Source organism: Tamandua tetradactyla, chromosome X (genome assembly GCF_023851605.1).
Source record: "Tamandua tetradactyla isolate mTamTet1 chromosome X, mTamTet1.pri, whole genome shotgun sequence".
In the NCBI taxonomy this organism is placed as follows: Eukaryota; Metazoa; Chordata; class Mammalia; order Pilosa; family Myrmecophagidae; genus Tamandua; species Tamandua tetradactyla.
The window spans coordinates 39,157,594-39,164,722 of NC_135353.1; the positions used below are offsets into that span (position 1 = coordinate 39,157,594).

Sequence of the window (7,129 nt, forward strand, 5' to 3'; positions counted from 1 at the left end):
TTACCTGCTGAGCTACCGTGGCCCGCCCAATAGACTGATTTAAAAATAAAATGCAGCACTGCATCCCACATATAAATCTTTCTCTACTTTGAATGCATTTTTAAAGTTAATTCTCTTCTGTTGGAAGAAAAAAGTTAGTTGTATTGAGGATCACTATATCCATTTCATTTTGATAGATCCAATACTTATATTTGGTGTTATGTGTGATTTGATTACCTAGGGGAAAAAGACATATGACACTTTCACTTAGTCTTCCTGTTTTCCCCATATGTGCACTCTCATTGCAACAAATCTGTAAGAAAATGAGAAAGTTTTCTAGAAGATATTTGTCAACGATTTGTCAAACTAAATTTCAAATATTAGTATGTCATTAGTTTAATCAAACTTAATAAACAGACTCCCAGTTTGATAAGGCATATTGATCAATCAGCTACTATTCACCTTACAAAAGGATTAATCTTAAATTATATACTTTCCTAGTAAATTTTAACTAAAATTAAATTTGATTTTTATATGAGTTCTCAGTAAGAAATTATTATACTGTCAATGCCCTTCAGTCAAAGACCATGAGGAACTTACCTTTAGGTGAACAAATTCAATTAATTATTTGTTGCAGAAATTCAGTAAGAGGGTGTCAGAAAGAATTTAGTGGGATATAGTCTTTGGTTGATGATTTGGCAGAGGGATGAAGGAAACAGGATTGAGTGCTTTGAGGAAGTGAGGGCAATTCTATAATTTGGCACCTTAATAAATATTATCTGTAAGAGGGATAAAATATTTTCTAACCGAGGGGGGCCACGGTTGCGCAGTGGCAGAGTTCTCACCTGCCATGACAGAGACTTGGGTTCAATTCCCGGTGCCTGCCCATGTAAATAGAGTAAAAGAGGGAGCACAGATTAGAGTAAGGAAACAACTGCTATTTGTTAAGGAGCAACATTCACTCATATTAGTTGAGAGAAGGGGATGGTTAATATTTAGTGGGTTGCACAGACGTCTTGTTTCTGTCTATGCTTACACAAAATTATGAAGTGACCTTGCTTTCTCACACTTCAGCATTGACTAACAGTGACCTTATCTAATGGTATTCTGTGAGATTGCTATGTCTAATATGAAAATAACATGTATGACCCATGAGAACCAGACCAGTTTATAACAACACTGAGGTCTAGTTGTGTCAGGCCAGTTCCCAGATGTCAGGGGTGATTTTATCTTTTATGATGTAATGATAATCTTTTATTTGAGAATAGATATTGGTCAATGGGGCCAAACTTTCTCCTAATATTCATTGACTGAAGTACCTATAGATACTTGAATAGATTTACTTAATATTGTTGAATAAATGGACAATTAAGTGCCAACCATATGCAAAGCAGTAGGTGAGGCATTATGGACAAAATATAGATAAAGTACGGTGTTTTATATACTGCTTTCTGCCTCCAAAGAACTCACTGTATAGTGAGGGAGAAATATATGCACAGAACAACCACAAGTACAAATAGAGGTTCAGAGAATACTGCCCAATAAAACTTTCTGCCTTGATGGCTATATTTTGAAAATCTGCACAATCCACTATGGTAGTGACTAATTATATGTAGCTGCTAATCATATGAAATCCAGCTGATGCAATTGAGTATCAAATTGTTTTATTTAATCAATTTTAATTTTAATTAAATTTAAATATAAAGAGCCACATGTGGCTAGTGACTACCATATTAAAGAGTGCAGTTTGAAAATTATGTTTTGAAATCACAGGTAATGGAATGATTTACTGTACTGGTTGCAAAGGAGGAGAAACAATAAATACTAGAGACAGTGACAAATTAACAGGTAGTTGAAATAATTCAGATTTTGAGTGGCTTGAATTGAGTAACTGACCATAAAGATGAAAAGTCAGAAGCAGATCTGAGAATGATTTGTGTAGTAAAATATACACCATTTTATGACTAAATGTATATGGGGAATTAGGGAGAAGATGAAGTCAAACATGATTCTAAGATTTCTGAATCATTCCCTGACAAAGAGAATATTGGAAAATGTGCAGTTTATTTTTATTTGGGGGGGTGCAGTTTTGGATGTTGAAGGGAAGGAGATGATGAGTTTAATCTTGGACGGGTTTTATGTCCTTGGAGGCTATCGAGATGTAGATGTCCAGATAGCAATTGAAATGTGAGTGTCTGGGAAAAGCAAATGCCCTAGAGGTAGTAAATTGAGAGTAACCCCATTGTATAGGTTGGAATGATCTTACCAATACTGAGGGCAAAGTGTAGAATAAGGTAAAAATGTTTTAAAGGTGGGTGGAACAAGAGGAGTGATGGAAACAGACTGAGACGGTATATTAAGAAAGATAAGAAGGGGAACAGCAAAAAAATGAATGTAAGAAGACAAGAGAGGAGAGATCAAGAAGTGAATGGTGAACATGATTAAATGCTGAAAAAAAAGTATGGTAAGATAAGGACCAAAAGATGGTTAAGTGGATTGGGTAATTAAAAAGTATAATTCAGATCAGCCAGTAGGTCATCCTTTGTTTTCTGAGATGTTGCGAAACAGAAAATAAGAATAATGCCTTAATTTGTTCAGTACTTCATCATCTGCGCAGTCCTTTAACATATTTATTGATTTGTTTTAATCTTCACAGCAACATAGTAGGAGGGAGGAAGGTATGATTATTCTAATTTTACTTTTGAGGAACTGAAAATGTGATCGAGTTTCCCAAAGTTTTAAATGTAAAAGTTAGTACTAAAATTCGGGTCTGCTGATTCCTAGAGTAATTCACTTTACATTATGCATAAAATATCCACCCGGCTACACAAAGTTCTAGAGAACCTAGGCACGTGCTGGTAAAACTTGGTTGTCCTTGACATTAATCTCAGAATTAAGGGAGTTATACAAACATCTTTTACTTGAACAATCCATTATGAGGGGTTCATTCTGTAATCTAAACCTTTGTGGGAGCAACTGATGGTTTTGTTCTTGACCATATTATAGGGTAATTACATTTTGCATAAGTTATACTTTCATCTAAAATAATAATTAATACTTACATAGTAACTACCATGTATTGGGCACTGTTCTAAGCACTTTGTATATATTAAATCATTTAAGCTTCGCAACAAAATTATGAAGTATATCTTATTAGTAGTAGTAGTCATCTTTTGCAAATGAGAAAACTGAGGCACTGAATATTTTGCGCCAGATAATTTGCTCAACATAATACAGTTTAAAATTTATAAGACAGGGATTCAAACCTAGTCCTTTCCATTTTGCTATTGTCTTCCACCTTAAAAGGTGACCCATTAACTCTGATTTAGTGAACATTTAGTGAACTAGCATTAGTGAACAAATCCATTCATACTCAGTTTGTTCCCCTCATTACCTTAAAGATTTGGATTTCAGCCTCTGTGTTCAAAAAGTCTTAATCCTCTTAATCTGTATTCATATGGCAGCATTTCTAGTATGCCTTCTCCTCTGTCTTTCACCCCATCATTTATTTTTCTTGTCGTTCTCTGCCTGTTATTCAGTACTTTATTATCTTTCTTCAAATGTGGTGCCAGTCATTGTATACAGAATCCAAGATAAATTTTCATGGGTTACAGGTTCTTGTTTCTGACGCAGACTAAAGACAATGGGTTTCATGATCTCAGCCATGTTGTCATAAAATTATGATTACTCTGTTCATTTTATGGGCTGTAAATAATCATAATTATTTTTGTTAAGTCAATAAGTTCACTTACATTCATTTAAGTTTTTAAGTTCACTGTTTCTTCTGTTAAATAAGAATTATGACAATAGCTATTTGCTTATCCAGTTTTTGAATGGGCAATATCATTTATCTTTGCCTCCCATTTACTCCAAAGGAAAATTGCGATATAGAATTTTCATAAATCTTCATTCAAGAATTTAAAGCACATTTAATTTGCTTAATCCATAGAAGTGGTTATTAGAGCTCTAGAGAAGACTATACTGGACTGTACAGCTTAAGTACTTTACATTGACACAGGTTGATATATTTTTGAAACTTCTAACAGCTTAAAGCATGTCTACTACTCTGTCATTAATTGATTGGCCCTGTTTTGACCTTTTGCTGTAGAATAACACAGAGAAAACTGTGTTACTACACTTTGATGACACTTTATATAGAGTGAATACTAGGGAGACAGTAGATTGCCTAAGCTGGAAGAGAGAAGATAAGTAGATTTATATCCTTTCTGTTTTTCTTTACTTGCAACTCTGCAAAAACATGAACAGAGTTATACAGTCAATCACTACAACCCTCTTTCTTCTTTCATTACATAGGCCTTGATCAAGATAATTCCTTTTCAACACAACAGTGTTGATGTTGCAGTACTTCTCAAAGGAGTTTTTTTTTTTAATGTTTCATTAGCTTTTTATACTTCTTGCTTTGATCCAGAGGATTTTTTCTTAATTTCATTTGTAAAGGAAGTAAATATAATGAGTCCCTTTTGGAAAATCAGCCTGGCTTAAATCATGCATTCTTTATACAGTGTTAGAAGGAGAATGGTTAACATTTGTAACCTCATGACTTTCAAATGAAAGAAAATAATAATGCTTAGCATGATATTAGAAGAACACATCCACTATGACTCATACTGCCCTTGAACACGCAGCTTAAAAAAGCAGAGAAATAGATTCGCCACCACTTGGACCCACAGCTCGGACATGCTGCATTAAACTGTTCAAAATTAATTTAATCTGAGCAAGGAGAATAATAACCTTTCAGTTCAAGGCTTCTGATAGCAGTAATTTGTGCTCGAAAGCACTTCCAAAGGGAAAGAATAAATGAAGGGCAACTCTCCAAAACTAAGTGAGCAAATGTATTCACTAAATGAAAGCTTCTTGATCACTGCATAAAAGATCATCCAAAAAATGACACATTCTATATCATTATTTTCGGTAGGAATTTTCTCTTGGAACTATTCAGTTGCTCTGCTTTGAGGATAGATGCATCCGTTTTTAAACTGTTGATGGGTCTGGAAGAGGTTGCCTGGCTTCAGTTGTTAGATTAATTCAGTGGCCCAAAACCAATTTACTGAAAGATCAGGCAGTCATAGGCTTGGTGCCCATATTGTCTTTCACATACTTGGGGAAGATATTTATTTATAAGTGAGCAAAAATATCATAGAAAACAGTTAATGTTATAGACAATGCATAGTACTGTCTTACAGTCACAAAACTGCTTTTACCAACCCCAGGTATTAAGGTGCTGAGCACAGAGCAGTACATGTACCTAATAGAAGGAGCTTACAGTACAGGGTCTGGCTCATCAAACCTATCAATAGAGTAACCAGAGGGAATAGATTGGTATTCAGTGAGATTTGAGGAGAACCAACCGAATCTACCTGCTCAAAACTCTCTCTTCCATTGACTTACTACACTGTCAAAATTTGTACTAATTTGTCACTCCTTTTGGGATAATGTCTCCAAAAATCAATGGCATATATTTTAAATCACACACACACAAAAATAACCTAGCACCTAGAAGGATTCTGTGGGATTGGGTCACAGCACAGACACAGAGAAAATTGACTAAAGGAATACTGGGCAAATGAGTACTTTTGGAAGTATATGTCCTGATAAATGTCTCTTACTCAGAACTTGTAAAAACAAGTAAGTATAATCAAAAATGGTGATTCTAGTGCTCGCTTCGGCAACACATATACTAAAACTGGAATGATACAGAGAAAATTAGCTGGCTCCTGCACAAGGATGATACAAAAAATTCGTGAAGCTTTCCTTATTTTTAATCTGCCTTCAGTGGCAGCTATTACAGAGGTGGGTTTGAGTCCAAAATGACAAAATGGGAAGCAGCGTTAACATTAGGTATAAGCCTGACTGCCAATAAAGAAAAAAATAAGAGATGCTCATCCACTAATTATGCTATTAAATCTCCCAGACAAGGAAGGATATCCTTATTTAGCAGCCCAAATCAATGACGCTAAATATATGCTAGAAATTTAAGGTAAAAAGTGAAGTAAATGTATGATGAAATTTTTAAGTTGTTGGTTTATGTATATGATTACCAACTTTTTTGTAATAAAATGCCTCAAAGCTGTAATTTTAAGAAATGCTTTCACACAATGCTTTGCTATAATTTTGAATTTGAGAATTTTGAATCAGATTACAGACTATTTTAGGATATTGGGATGTTAATTATTAATTATGGATAAATGTACTTATACCATTTGATTAGAAATATTCACTGCTCATTTAACTAACAAGTTGGCACCCATGTATACCAGGCATTTCTTAAGGCAAGTGAACAAGACAGTCCCAGCACTGAAGGACCTCCCAGTTTAATGGGGGCTAATAAACAGGTCTTTAAAGTACAATGATATCATGACAGAATTAGCGCAAACTGCTCTATAGTGGGGACTCTCACCTCATTGGGAAAAGAGGCTGTTCAAGGCACAGAAAACCACATTGTAGAAAGCAGAGGCTCAGCTGCTTGGAATCTGGCAGCTGAGCAAGTAAGAAACTGACCCCCGCCATACATATCACAATTTACAGACTTCATACTTTTAAAGGCTACAATAGTATTATAAAAAGAAATTTGAGAGTACGGTCCTGTTTTTAATTAAGAAAGTATTTACATTGTGTTCAGCTAACCCCTTGACCATTTATAAACGTTCATTTAATTGATTATTTTTTAACAAAGTCTTGTGACTGTTGTCACCAAGCTTAAACACCACTAGAAAGACTAAACATACCCTCAGTATCAAATAATTTTCAGCTTAGAGTCTGAAGAATTTATATACTAATGAATTTACATGGCATTTGAAGGCAAATGGCTCACAGTTCTTCTAATATTAGAACATATAGAGTGTCATAAGCATCTTAACCAGAAATGTATAAAATACCTAGGGCAAATTAGTCTATGGTCACCAAAAGGAGTATTCCGCATTGTGAAGTTCTAAGATGAATGTATTTTACCATAGACCATCTAAACTTTCTTAAATCATCTTGGTTTTGATTATTAATGGAGTTCAAAAAACAGCAGAGAGAATCATTTGGTGTTGATATGTGTTTAGGGCATTTTGAAGTATGGGTATATGTGCTGCTTTGGTTTATTTTTCATTCTGTTCCCATTTAAAATCTTTCTGACCATATCTGT

General features: G+C 34.5%; 1 non-coding gene across 1 annotated transcript; it reads left to right on the top strand.

The window, feature by feature from the left end:
* The first annotated feature begins 5,653 nt into the window (after positions 1–5,653).
* Positions 5,654–5,760, top strand: LOC143672279 (U6 spliceosomal RNA). Its single transcript, XR_013169748.1, has one exon. It is a non-coding gene; the product is annotated as a U6 spliceosomal RNA (small nuclear RNA).
* Positions 5,761–7,129: the final 1,369 nt, after the last annotated feature.